General features: G+C 39.7%; 1 long non-coding RNA gene across 2 annotated transcripts; it reads right to left on the bottom strand.

Annotated features, from left to right (window-relative positions):
* Positions 1 to 364: 364 nt before the first annotated feature.
* LOC121520053 lies at positions 365 to 1,344 on the bottom strand. 2 transcript variants are annotated; one of them, XR_005992754.1, is made up of 4 exons: positions 1,194 to 1,344; positions 805 to 1,071; positions 591 to 687; positions 365 to 481 (listed from the first exon to the last, which is right to left on the bottom strand). It is a non-coding gene; the product is annotated as an uncharacterized LOC121520053 (long non-coding RNA). The 2 variants fall into 2 exon arrangements; XR_005992753.1 differs by having other exon boundaries at positions 591 to 1,071.
* Between the last annotated feature and the right edge of the window lie 13,543 nt (positions 1,345 to 14,887).

Here is a 14,887-nt window from a genome sequence, read left to right as displayed (position 1 = left end):
AACCCTACCAACTGCGCAAAGACACGTTCGAACGTCTTTTCAATGCCTTTTTTGAACGTCTAATTTTGGTCTCCTGAGGGTGCAGACTGTTACTCCAGACAACGTCCATGGACATCTTTTCTACGTCATTTTGAATGTCTAATTTTGGTCCCCTGAAGGTGCAGACTGTTACTCCAGGCAACGTCTTTTTTCCGATGTCTAGTGAACGTCCATTAATGACGCCTACAGTATAGGAACTAATTTTTTTCCAAATGTGGTATTTGTGGATGTCTTTCCTTCATCAAATTTAAACCCACTGTAAAGTTGGAGTAGTGAACCCAAAATGAAGACCAGAATGACAAAGTTTAACAGATTATTGGTTTTTATTGATTAACAATTTCAGTGAAGGGAGGGGGTTCCACGTGTAGGGGGTAGTGAGGGCTCCGGAGTGAGATGTCCCAACCAGCTGTGGCTGGGCTGTGGTGAAGCACAGAGAGAGGCACTGGAAAAAAAGGAGAAGAGGCAGGATTAATGGCGAGCTCAAACAAAGCACTGGAATTAATCAACAAGAAATCACAATAAATGAGAGAAAGCATGAGAGCTGAGGTTACCACTGGTAAGTAGCTGGCAGTACTGTGGAGCTGAGGTAAGTCTCTGCAGGCTTGATTGCAGAGCAGAGACAGGTGTGTCCAATCAGCCTCAGTGCACCTGGGAAGGGAGCAGCCTCAGAGAAGTACTAACACTCCTACTACTAAACAGTAGTCAGCATAACCCACAGTTAAGTTTGTAAAAACAATAGTAGCAAAATACAATAAATAAAATTACCTTATCTTTGGTCTGTACCACAAATAAGAATAAAAATATAAAACAATAAACATTAAAGTGTGAACACTGAGGTAAAAATCCAACTGAACACAGAAAAAGTAAAGGGCTGACCAGAGTCCCCTAATGAAAATTTTAAAAATCAGTCCTGTGACTATTAAAACTTGTTAGGTTCTTGTTAAAGAGCTGACCACCTAAGTGTCTCAAATTAAAGAGCCGATGACAATCGAAGCACTTTTGAGGTTTTAGTTTCCATCCAAACCATGGTTTCTGTGTCAACAAAAACAAAGTAATAGGTTAACATAGGCTTTAAGTCAAACAATCAAGTTCCAATTTATATAATTAACATAAAATAGTAAAGGAAACGCAGTAAAACAAAGAAACAGTCTTACATTCTCAAGGATGCATGGCTAGGAAGTGGATGGAGATCAGAGAGACCTCTGCCTGACTGTGCTGGGCTTTTAATGCTGGCTGCAGGCACACCTGTGTGCCTGACACACCTGTCAGCAATTATTACTCCTGTCAGAGCTGTACCATTATTAGCCACCAGATGCTGCCATTCTGACAGCATGAGAGAATTCACAACAGTAGCTGGGTTTCCATTACACTTAGAAATGCACAAAATTGAAAAAGCGCAATAAAAAACTGGTAATGGAAACACCTGAATTTCGAAAAACCCTAAAATATCGCTAAAAAGTACTTACGCTTTCATGAGGAGGTTTTTTCATGCGTTTCGATATAGAAATATATCCCAAAAGTGTAATGGAAACATTTTTTCTGCATTTACAAGTCACGTACATGACGTACGGTATCACATGACCAGTCACTCTGAGACAACATGGCGCGGTTCGTGTGGACAGAAGAAGAGATGAGACTTTTCTTAACATCATACTTCTACCCTTATACATGGCTTTTGCCACACATATGGACTTTACCTCTGAACTATCATCTGTTTCCTTCGTCTTTTGTTCAACATTATCAAGGCAACCGCTGTAGATGTAACCAAAACCGTACCAACACGCAACAGGTTTTGAGCGTCAAGCTTCCCTGCAGCGGATTCACGTGAGATGAGATTTTACGAGAAATGCAAGGCCTACACCCAAAACTCCCTTCAATGGAAATGCATTCAAAGCGCAATTGTATTTAATCATATTTAAGAAATATCGCTTTTATTTTGCAAAAAACTGTAATGGAAACCCAGCTATTGTCTGTGAACATCCCTCCTCCTCTTCTTTGTGGTGCATGCTTTAAATGCTCTGAAGTATGTGTCCTTATTAAGTCCTCAGTTACCGTGTTATTAAATTGCATGACTCCATCCCCTCTTTTCGCTGAATCACGTTTAGATGTTCGGCTGCATGTGTTCAGACAGCATCTTCTTTTCCCTTCAAGTGAATTCAGTACAGCATCTTGTATTGCTTGATAGACTTTTTATTCTTGAGGGGTGTTTTGTCCTTCTTCCCCTTCATGTTGAAGCAGGCCATTGGAGAACTTGTGAAGAGCCAGTGAATAACTTCATGGACTCTGTCCTTATGGTCCAACATGAACTAGTTGCTGCAGCTGTTGGGAACAAAATGAAAAAAAAAAACAAAACAAAACAAAACAAAGAAAAACATTTTATTGACACAACTTAAGGATCACAGTGCAGGAAGTAAGACTTAAACATGTATTTCTTCATTTCAGTGTCAAAATTTGAGATGTTAGATCTCAGAATGCTTTGCAGGATATCTCAAAGCCTGTCATTAGTAGACAAAATGACCAGCAAAACATTATACGGTTGTGGCCCCCATTAGAGCTAGCTGCAATAAGCTATATGATCAATATTGCATAAAAATGGGGAAAATGTGTTTACTATCAGATCTATGTCCATGAATTAAATTTCATAAATCCCTGCAAAGACATCCTACAATATTGATGAAGTAACTTTTGGATCAAAAGACGTTTCATACGACTGTTATTTGTTGTTGTGTACGACAATGCCAGTTTACAGCTAAGCACATACACTTACGTCTAGCGGGGCGTCTCACTCTCACTGGCCGGGGAAAGGTGCATACCCGGGGGCGGGTATGACGAAGACTCGGTATGAAGTTGGACTCGCTGACAGCAACTTTTACACAGACGCACTCAGCATCGCCTTTCTCCTCAAAGCTTCCAAAGACTCTGCCATCACATCCCTGCTCTTCATCATCTATGTTGTTTTCTAAGTTAAACTGCAGGACATTTATTTTGATCAGTTTCCTCACTGCGTGCACGCGCTCACACCCATTTGTGTGGAGATGCTGCAACTATGTTACACCAAAGCATAAAAAGCTGTTGATAAAAACACTTAACTGTGTCTCCCAAAGTGTTAGTTATACTGAAGTATAAAATCTGCTTTCTGACTAAAATAATGTTAATGTGTCTCCCAGTTGAGAATTTCACCACACTGGCATTCATGACCATTAACGTTTGAGTTGACTGTAAATTTGGCGAGCTGGGCTGAGCTAGTGCTTGTTAGTGTTCGCCATCTTTGTTAACCCCTACAAAATCGCAAAAGGTGGACACTGGTTTGCAACGACTGTTAATGACATTACAGAACATAAAAGGTAACCTGCAGTCTAATATACTTACCTTTAACTTAATCTTGTACTTCTTTAACGGCCCGACCAAGTCTGTGTGTCTGCTGTGCTTGCGGTGCTACCTTCCAGTTTAACAAAAGGCATACGTCGTTTTTCTTGCCAATAGTTTCATGCTTGTGCAGATTAGCTTCTGTCACTCCGCTTGTGAGCAGTTACCTTAATAGCTGAGGTTGCCTGAGAAGACGTTTGTTTTATTTTCAGTAAATAAATTTATATGTGTGTAAGAAGAAAAATGCTGAGGTGAGCAGTATATTGAATAATGTAAATTTCATGCACTTTTTAATTTATGTCAATATTCTGCACCTGACATTCACGTCCACAAGACGTTGAAAAAAAACAAGTACGTAAGTGTTCAAATATTGAACTGCATAACAACGTCCAGGAGAGGTCGCACTTTGACGTCCAGATCCAGTACTTGATTTGGAGGTCAGAATGACGTGCAGATTGGGTCCTGGACTGACCGACTTGATTTAGACCAGATCTGCGCGCCCTGTGGACGTCCAATGTTTAGTGGGTAGTATCTATATTTTTACCTGAGTAATGAATGTGAATACTTTTGACACCTCTGAGGATTTGGGAGATTTACATGAGGGGGATAAAATAATTTAGGATAGTTGGTTAGTGAAATGTACGTATGAGTTGAGGCATTTTAACAAAAAGAGCCTTTTTACTGTATTTGATTTACAGTGAATAGATGAATTACTTGCAGCATTTGAGTACTGTTAATAGAATAAAAGTTAGTTTTAGAACAGTTACATAGATTCATTAGTGCAAATAGTGCAAAGCTAACAAAGCCAAGGCGAGGCACCGTACTTTTAAATGTGTTTCAAAAGTTTTAGTTATGAAAATTTGATGAGTCTTTAATGTTTGCAATGTTGTTGCTTCATTAGTGTAACTGTCAGACTTTGTTTATGAATAAAGTTGAATAAAAGAAAAGATCTAAAACTGGGAATAAGTTGTCCCAGCAAATTATGGCACTTCTGTTCCAGACAGTGTCTCAGATGAACGGCCTGTTTGAGTGGCCATCAGGGATGTAAAGTCTGCCGTCAGACTGCCTTGTAAAATTCTCAGTATGAGGGAGAAAAGCTGTTAAAAGTGCCCATCCTGGTCTGCGCTGTGAGCCACTCACAAATGAATTCTGGTAAAGGAGGAAGGCATGCTTAGCAGTGGGTCTGGTTTATGGTCGAATGCTAAATCTGGAATAGCAGGGGGTGCAACATCATGGGGGTAGATGAAGTTCCTGAGGTGAGCTTGGGCGACTGAACTCACAGCTAATGGCACAGAATAACTGTGGTCCATGACATCCAGTGCTTCAAGGGCAAAGATAAACAAGGCCGTCATTCATGTAGTTTACTAAAATGGTATTATTATGTAGGTTTTACAGCTAATGGTTGCCAGATTTTGCAAGATGGTGTTTTAATGAATGAGTACTTGTCTTGCCACAGGTTGTGTCATATTGTCCTGCTAAAGCTCTGACTTAACATCCCAAAACCTGTCCTGTTGATATTCTTTCAAATATAGAGCAGACCTTCGTGAAGAAATCAATAACTATGCAGTGTGCTTCTGAAAAGGAGAAAATAATCTTGTTGAGTATCAGGACTTGGTAGGCTGAACACAAACACACCAAACTGAACAATCGACTCTGAATTTTTGCAGCTCGATCTATAAGTTCATTTTTTAAAGTGAGCACTCTCTCCTCTGTATACCCTGCTGCTGCTGTCATGATATAGGCTTCAGGGAAGAGGACCCAAATGCAGACACGCTGGCAGAGCGGGTTGAATTAAAGGTCAGTAAGTTGTGGATGACAACTTGAAGACAGTGTGGAAAAGGCAAACAGAGTCTGACAGCGTGAGAGCCGCAGGGCCGGTCACAGACGGGCTGAAGGTCTTTCAACACAGTCGGAGAAGGAACCATACAAGACACAGCAGAGAGAGTGATGACAGCAAACACCTCCGTGGAGGAGAGGAGGGAGAGTCTGGTGTATATGGAGCCTTCATATGGAGTCTGTCTATGCTATCAACGCCTCTTTCTAGTGGTTTTCATGACATTGTAAGTTGAAGTTTTCTAAACGCTTCGACTTTAAGAGTTCCATTTGATACAGGGACTCAATGAGGGAACAAGGTGGCTGAAGGGGGAAATGTTAGATAAGATTGCAGGAAAGAGGATGGCCAGAAACTTTGAAGGCATTGAGGAATGACAAGATGTGGATCAGCCCATAATCAATACAATGATTTCTGACAATGACATGTTAAAGGCACCTGAACCATAGTGTGGATCCAGCTCAGCAGCCTTTACCAGGTAAAGTTTCTGCTATGTTGGGTCCTTTTTTGAAGGTTTCGAGTGTGCTATCCAAAGCACATAGCCCACGGTGTTGTGAGGTATGCCTGTCTACATTTTTCTGTCTTGATAATGCACAGTCTAGGTACGAGTCCAGGCTGTAAGTAGGTGGATTAGGTAGCTTGATTGTACACGTGTTATGGGAATCACATGAATAAAACCAATCCTGGTGCTTTGTTATCTGAGCTTCAGATTTGAGTTTTTATTATTTAACAGGCTGAACTCCAGCTGGCTCTATCCTTTACAGTGTCACTGATATGGCACTGATATCACTATCTGATTGTTGTTTAAGTTACTCATTTTTTGTAATTCTTAATCATTCATTCAAATTATAATTGCACAATATTAGAAAGATTAAACTAGTGCTGAATGATTTTGAAGAAATATCAAATTATGATTGTTTTGACTCATTGCAAGTTTGATATAAATTGTTGTATTGAAGGGAATGATGATTTTTAAGCCACTTCTATTTTGACAGAAACATTCAAAAACAATGAAAGTAGGACTTTTCTGTAAACTATTCTAAAAGAACTGCCACATTAGTGTTTGCATGACATGTAGAACAAATCTACAAATCATCTCTGCTGCATAAGAAAAAAAAATGGCATTAAAGCGGTTTTTTGGAATGCCAGTTAGGCCAGTAGAATAACCATTGAACTGGAAATTTTTCATATCCATGTAGAGCAGAAGAGCTAAACCTCTTGGAAGTTGATTGGAAGACCGTCATGTCACATTCAGTAAAGGCCATTCAGAGCGATGAAGGAAAAGATGTAGTCAGCAAGCACGACTTCAGAGCAAACTCACCATAGTTGTTGCTACAGTTGCTAACTATCACTGGAGCCAGTTTGTAAGAAACTCATGCTGATGCCTGTCTGGAGAAGAGCAAAGATACATCTTTTACATAAAGAAAAGCTTTCATGGTGTTTTTACTTTTGTTATTCTCTCTATAAAAATGTCCAGTTCTGATAAACTGCTGCTATAGCTACATCTGAGCTGATCAGTCCACTAGCAGCCAGTTAATATATGACTAAACATCTAAGGCGGTAATGAGCGTTCAGTACTTTGTTCTTCATGAAATACATCTGAGCTTTGCAAGGTCAGTAGCTCTTAGGGGTCCATGATCATGCCAATGTGATTTCATCATGCACTACTTTTGCCACATGACAGCATGAAAACAAAGCCACATTTTGCATTGCAATCACTTTGTGTGGAAAGCAAGATCTTCTGTCAGTTATTGTCTGATCTCAATAAGCCAAGTCAAACAGGAAATATGATCATTTTAATTTGATATAGAAATAAACGTTACACATAGGGGACAATGGACCATGCTGTACAGGACTGGCACTGGTATTTTTTTCACAATTGCAGCATCAGCATATTGTAATTTCTTTTTAAAAATGACAATTTATTGTTTTAAATAAAATTTTAACACTGTAAATTAAACTTAAAAAATATAGTTTTCATTTTATAAAGTTGAGGTAGTGCCAAAAAAGATTATACCAAACATGAGCATGGTATATATTCTCTGGGTGGTTTATTTTGTCAAGAGAAATTTTTAAAAATGGCAAAATAGCCAGTGGACCTCTAAGGGTTAAACCGGTATTTTGACCCCATCCAGGTTAAGAATATTGCACCTTTTGTGATTTAAAAATTGCAATTTAATCAAAATGTCAATAAACTGCTCAGGCTTACAAGACAATGTATGAAATATGGTGATGGTTTATGATCAAGAGTCCGTGCATTGTGTTGTATTTTAAAAGCACCGGATACTCTATGATTATGAATTCCTGTTTGGAGCTTTCTGATCGTTGTTTGGAAGTGGCTGGCACTGAATATAGACCTGCAGCATATCTGCGATGAAGCGCGTTGGAGTGGTGCTTCAGGGCACGCCGGTGCTAGACTGGAGCACAGGCAGTAAAACAGCTCTGATTGACTAGAGGGGGAGCGATCTGCTTAGCAGAACGATTCACCAGCGTTGCGGCGCAGCTTTTGTACATAGAAACTGCGAGTAAATGTGTGCAGTCATACAACCAAAATATTATACACGCCAAAAAACCACCTGACCAGTCAGGTGCAGCTGGTTGAGCTGTAGTAGGCTGGTTCACGAGTCGTGCAACACAAAATTTGTGAGTAAATCACCTGAAAATAGTGCAGTGTGCACCCAGCTCTACTTTCAACACTCGTGTATCCTTCTTGTAAGCCTTTGCTGTTGAAAATGGAAACCAATTTGTCTGATACTTCCAACTATACAGGGATGCTTACATTAGAGGCATTTACATTTAAACTTTAATAAAACAGTCAATCTAGTAACCAGTGGTTTGATTTGCCTTTGTAGCTCATGAAGAGACATCAGTAATAATTCCAGTTAGTCTGTTTAATGAGCAGCAGCAAACTCCCCCTGACAGGGGCTCTGATGTAGATTTTGATTTAAGGTTTAATTTGATCTTGTACCTCTTGTGGATAATTGTTGATTTTGAGTTTAACTGCTTTGATTCACAGGAACATAAAACATGTTTTTTTTTAGTTTTCTTACTTGGTGAAGTCAGTTCTACAGTTTGGTATACATTTGGTTTTGGTACAGATAATAACTTTTAGTGCATTTCTTCAAACATACGCGGCAAAAAATTGAGAAAAAGTACAGGGTGGCTCTCAAACAGATGTCCAGACTCATAATGAATCACAATTTGTTAGAAAGTTCCTGTTACTGCTGTTCCAGCTGAGCATCAACCACACAGTAGTTCTACTTCAGTGTTACATAAGCCTTAATTGGTGTGGGAAGAACAGATGTGACCAAGTCTTTAAACAAATTTAGGCTGCAGATATAAAATTAAACTCACATTTTCATATCTGCCACAACTGCTAGATAGTGACTGCATCAATTTTCCCTAATATGAAAAGCTTTAGCTCACGATATCTGGTGATTTCATTGGCTGACAGAGCTAGATGTCATACTTCTGAGCCTCATTAGCTCAGACTTTGTTTCTCAGTTGGTACCTTTACAGACACAGGAGCAAAAAGCCCCCCTGAGCTCTTTGATTTGAGGTGACAGCTGTAACAGAAAGTGGTCACAGCACCAGGCCATCAGCTCACTTCTGTTTCAATTATATCTGACAGCCGGTCTTCTCAGCGTTTGAGTCGTGTCCATCTGATCTCCTCCTCTTTCCCTGTGTGGTGTAATCCTCGTGAGTAAAGGTCAGAGTGTCAGCTCTTCTTCGTTCTGTCGCTGGACACGTCTGTTAGTCGAGTGCTGATTAGCTCTGGCCTTTAGCTCCAAAAAGATCACACTTTAGCAGCCACCAGACCGACACTGATGCATTTTCACTGCTGAGCGTCACTCCCCGATCTAGCAGCACTCACTGTTCACTGACAGCTTTGACTGGCAACAGAAGTAAATGGATATGAAACTTTTTATTTTTAACCGCACTGTAGAAACAGAGAGAATCCACTATTGCTGACACTGATAAATCAACAGGACCGATTAATTTTAAGGCCTCTGTGAGGAGTTTTACATGATTAGAAACAGACAGAAGACTTTCTGATAACTCTGTGTGACCAAGAAAATGCCTTTAACTGCTGCTATAGGGTAGGTGTCAGAACAGATGATACGCTGCATGATGAAGCAAGGGCTTTCCCACAGAAAATTCTTACTCAATGGTTTAAAGAACTAAGGATGGCATTTTTAATCAGAAAATAATACATGTGAGCAAAAGACAGACTCTTTGTCCACAAGGGGGCGCGAAAGCTGACACAAACCAAAGATCCTCATGGGAGCTTTAAGATAAATCCCAAATTAAATAACTCTGTCATAAATGTTGTTTCATAAATTACCACAGATGCTGCTTAAGCCGGGCGGACCATTTCCTGCTGAGATGATATGGAAAAGATACGAATCCCTATCTCGAGAAAAGTTGGGACACTGTTTTAAATTTGAATAAAAATAGAGTACAGTGATTTGCTAATTCTTTTCAACATTTATTCAGTTCAATCCAGTGCAAAAAAACATTGAATGTTCAAACTGATAGTGTTTTAAATATACAAAAAAATCTGCATTTGACACTAGCAATATGGGCCACAAAAGTTGGGACAGGAGCATGCTTTCCATTTTGTTAAACCGCTTTTTCTGAGAGACATCTGGTTGCAGACCTCGAGCAAACCTCTACACTGGGGCATTCAGCCGCAGACCTGCATGTTGGGATGGACCTTTGCGCTGGGGCGTGACGTACATTGCCCGAACCCGTGGACCACTACGCTGGGGCGTGACATATATCACCCACGACGAATTTTCTGCTCTGTCCGCTCGCCCACTGACTTACCCTAAATCTAACCACTCGGGTTTTAATAGCGTTGGGGTTGGGGTCTGCTGCTGCACGCCCCAGCATACGGGGCTATGCTAAGGTCTAGTAAGCACAGCAGTGTAGTCATGCTAACAACAGCTAACACGCTGCACGCCCCAGCATGGAGATCTCCAGCTGAACACCCCAGCCTAGAGGTTTTGTCGAGGTCTGCTGCCAGACCCTCTTGCTTTTTCTTCTAACATTTTGTGAGCGCCTTGAGACTAACGACACTAATTGTTCTTTTTATAAATTCTCGGTGTTCATCTTAAGTTGTTCAACAGTGCAGGTTTCATATATTGCACTTTATAATGCACCATGCATATTCAATGCGAGTCAGGTCTGGACTGCATACAGGCCAGTCTAGTACCATAGGCGGTTTTGCCATTAAGGTGTCAAAAGTGAATAAAATAGCATTAAAAAAAGATTTCGATTAACCAAAATAGTCCTCACAGGGGGGCTCTGACCCTAACAACAAGGTACAAGCCTCTTTCAGAGCCAATATGTCTTCATATCAACAGATCATAATTCAGTAGATCCTGATGGATATATTAGAATAATGCATATATAGGTGAACTACTGCATGATAAAACTGCATTCATACATAAAAATGTAGCAAAAGAATTAAAATAAACTAAATGTTCCCTTTAGTGTGTGCTTTAATAGCGCCAATAAATAAATAAGACTTGTTGTTACGTAGACAAAAGGCTGTCTTTATCATAAGCTAAATGTTTCAAACATCTCCAGAATTTTATTTTAGATAAGAGGTGAGAACTGTTTCATCTTCAGATATTAAAAGGCCCAGACAAAGTTGTTGCGCTGACTCTGGTCCGTCCTGCTTTCACTCGTCAGTGTGAGAACTCAGGCTGTGTGTGACAATAGGACGGTAGTATGAGCACATAAATATCGAATTTTGGTCGCGTGTCATCAATGTTTCAATCACACAGTGAATGCTGAGATTAGACCACAGAGTAGGATGCATTCAGTCGGGAGATCACTGATTTGGCAGAGAACTCTCCGCAAATGAGGATTATTTGTTCAGAGAGCAACAAGTACCACCCATGGATCGTGGAAGCCTTTGAGAAATTCAGAAATGGGCCCATAGGACAGTGACCCGGGACTAAGAGTTTAGCTACAGAAAGCAGAGGGCCTAGTTGTCCTAGGACGACCACACATGCATAAGATCAGCAACTCTTCTGAGGATGTCTGCAGAAAGTCAGCAGTCGAAACATGTCCGAATAAGTAAAACTCTACCTGTCCACCAACAAGAGTGCGCAGAAATAGAGGGAAATATGTCTGAACTGAGCATGTCTATGAGAGCAAATGAAATATGACTTCCCAGATTTTTCTGCTGCATGAGCTTGGATTTTCTCCTTCAGGTCTTGAGTGAAGTGGCAGTCAAACTTTTCCAATACTTTGGGCTCGAAGCAAGGTAAAATAGAGCGTGTGATTAACAGCCAGATTGGATCTGTATCAAAACCCAGGGACTTGTGAGCCTTGGCGGAGAAGAAGCTGAGCTTGAAGGTGAAACTGGGGCCGATCTCTGGAAGTTTATATGACCCTTGGCGGTCATGTGTGACTTTAGGCTTTTGGCTGACTTCCTGATCATTAAAAATGGCACAAAATTATACTAAAGTTCTTAGTTTTGATGTTAAAAGCCTATGTGGACTGCACAGGCTTCAGATCTAACCACACAGCTCTCTTTATATTAGTGGCTTTATTTCAAAGTGCTTCCTGCTGCTTGAACAAAAAGCCGACAACAGCATGGCTACATGAGAACAAGTGACATTTATACTGTCTGTTCTTTAATGGTTTCTTAGAGCTCTTGGACTCCCAGTGTTTATGTTTGTGCAGCCTTCCCTCCGTCTCTGATTGTGTTTGTTGTGCTTTGCTGTCTTTATTTTTGCGCCTGTTTGCCAGTGCTCAGTGGGACATCGGTCAGCGGCGTCCTCCTTCAGATTTGTCCATCTGTTGTTTGAGCTTGAAGGCATCACTTGGCCTGACAAAGCGTTTCCCGGCACACAGATTCATGCACATACTCCGACTCAGTCTCTCACTGGTCTCTGGTTTCTCTGCATCTGAAAACAAGATGAATTTCATGGAATTGAAGTTGTTTACTGCTGATCAACTGCACTGCAGTTTTTATTGAAAATTCTTTGGGATAAGACAAAAGACAAGCACGATGTACAAGAAGCCAAAACTGCTACAAGGCTTTATTGAAAATCTGCACTCTCCTAAAGAAACCTCTGCTAAATACTTTTTTTTATTCTCTCAGTCTGTTGACCACAAATACAGCTGATCATTGTGTTACAAGCACGCTTTTATTGTTGGTATATGTTACGAGAAATACCAAAAACCTGCAGTGCTACTTGGAATTCAATCAATAGTTGGCACCACAACCTCCCATTGATGATATTTCACGCAGCAAAGAGCCCAGATCTTGTAAACAGAGTGTCCGACTCGTCAATAGATCATGCCTCAGCCTTTTATCAGAGCTATATTTGGGAGAGGATGCAGTGTGGTCAGGCTTTCTGTGCAGCAGATCAATGCATGGCCCCACAACCTCGTATTGATGCTGGGTTGTTTTTGAAATGCAGTAAGAGGCTAAGCAGTGATGTGTGGAGTAAAACTGTTGATCATGATCTATAAATCCAGCAGAAAACATGGAGGTCAAAGAAGATTGATACGTGTGGGATATCCACAGAGGATGTCAGGACATTTGATTGTAGGAAATGTTTGATTGCATGCCCAAAGAACGAAAAATTGTGGTGAATCTGAAGCTGAGGTCAAAGGGCATTCTCGGAAGAAAAAAAAAATCATTTGTTCATGAAGTACTAACTCTAAATTCACAGGTTTGTTTTCACTGTGGCAGCTTGGCTTTGCTGGTGAAATATGGGTCATTTGAAAGTGCAGTGGTTCTCAATGTGGGGGACACTGAGGGGGTGGGGTGGGGGTCATCAGATGTAAAAAAAAAAAACAAAAAAAGAAAAAGAAAAGAAGACTTCTAAATGATTTAGATTAACTGATAGTATTATTGCATGAGTGTTTTCTCAGTAGCTTTGTTGCAAGCAGCCTGGCTCACAGATCCCTCATTTAAGAGCTGAAAAATGTGTCAAACTTTTGTTGGGTTCTAATGTTGAAAGTAATTATTTGTGCCACTTTACCTGTCAAATTTTGCCACTATTATTTGCAACTTTACTTCAATTTTATGCAATTTGTTCCCTTTTTTTGTCTTTTTTTCAACCAATTTTTGCCACTTAACACCAATTTTGCCATAATTTAACCCATTTTCAGCACTTTTCTCATCAGCTTTTTCCACTTTTACAAATTATTGCCACTCTAAACCAATTAATGCCATTTTTAATCCCATCTTAGCAACTTTTCAGCCCATTTCTTTCCCAGTAAAAGCACTGCTGTCACATTTCCACCACTCTTTCAGCCCATGTTTGTCACTTCTAAACCAATTCTTGCCACTTTCCTCCTCTTGTTGTCTCTATTGACCCAGTATTGCCACAATTAACTCTTTTTCACAATTTTTATGCCCATTTTTGCCCATTTTAATGTCATTCACTATTTTTATGGCCATTTTTTTCCCAGTTCAACCCATTTCTGCAACTTTTCTGCCTCTTTTGCAACTTTTAATCCCATTTCAACTCCTTTTCTGACACCTTTAAGTTATTACTGCCACTGTTAACCCTTTTAACCACTTTTTATACCAGTTTTTGCCACTTTAACCCCTTTTTCCACTTTTTCACCATCTGCTATGTTTAAAATCCAATTTCTCCACCTTTTCCACCAATATTCACCCATTTTAATCCTCGTTATAAGAAAAGGGATTTACATTTTAAGAGGGCTACAGCATGAATGAATAGAACAATATTTGTTGCTTTCAACCCCTTCAGATACAGTGCAACACTGTACTGCCTTGTGTTGAGGTACGTGATGTTTGGCGGTGAGGCACGAGTTGTGTTACGCTTTAGTGATCCCCTGGAATATATTCCCCAGACATTCGTTCATCTTTCTAAAATTCATTCAATTTCCAAGATTTCAATAGTAGATTCTGTTTATGTTGGCCAATTTTGTGATTCTGTTCTGTTAACACAAAACTCATAGGGCCGTAAGCTGTTTGGTTTTGGCAGAGAAGATCTGGCAAATTTATTAGGGGTTCACTGCACATACTCAGCTCTGCTGCTCATCCCAGAAATGCATGATCTTTACAAATATGGCACCATTTAAAAGGTTTTCCAGCAGTATGAGATTTATTGACAAGGAGCATTGTAACAATAAAGAGATAATCTAGAAAACACAGATTTCCTTACTTTTTGTTGCTTGTTTTATGTTTTAAAGCAGGGGTGTCAAACTCAATCACAGCAGGGGCCAAAATCTGAATTTAGGTTTAACCTGAGGGCCCAACAGGGTCAAGATTTAACTGAAAACTGTCAACCCTCTTTTCACAGGTAATGAATTATAAGGAGAATGAAACAGTAATGATAAAGGATTTTAACATTTCTAAAAAAAAAAAAAAAAGTAGAAATGATGAAATATCACCACATAAATGCTGCAATGTGTCCATGTCAACCAAATGCTAAATAAATAAATAAACGAGTTAAAAGCTCAAAATCTGAGATAAAAAGTCAATTTATAAGTCCTTAAGGTTAAAATACAAAATCAAAAGTCAAAAGGTATTAAAAGGCAAATATATGAGATAGAGTCTTAAATATATGAGTTTAAATGTCAAGATATGAGATAAAATATAAAATCAAGAGTTTAAAAGGTCAAAATAGAAAATACAATTCTAAATAG

Source organism: Cheilinus undulatus, linkage group 13 (assembly GCF_018320785.1).
Source record: "Cheilinus undulatus linkage group 13, ASM1832078v1, whole genome shotgun sequence".
Lineage (NCBI taxonomy): Eukaryota > Metazoa > Chordata > Actinopteri > Labriformes > Labridae > Cheilinus > Cheilinus undulatus.
Note: the sequence above shows the minus strand (reverse complement) of the source record. Positions and strands in the feature narration are given on the sequence as shown.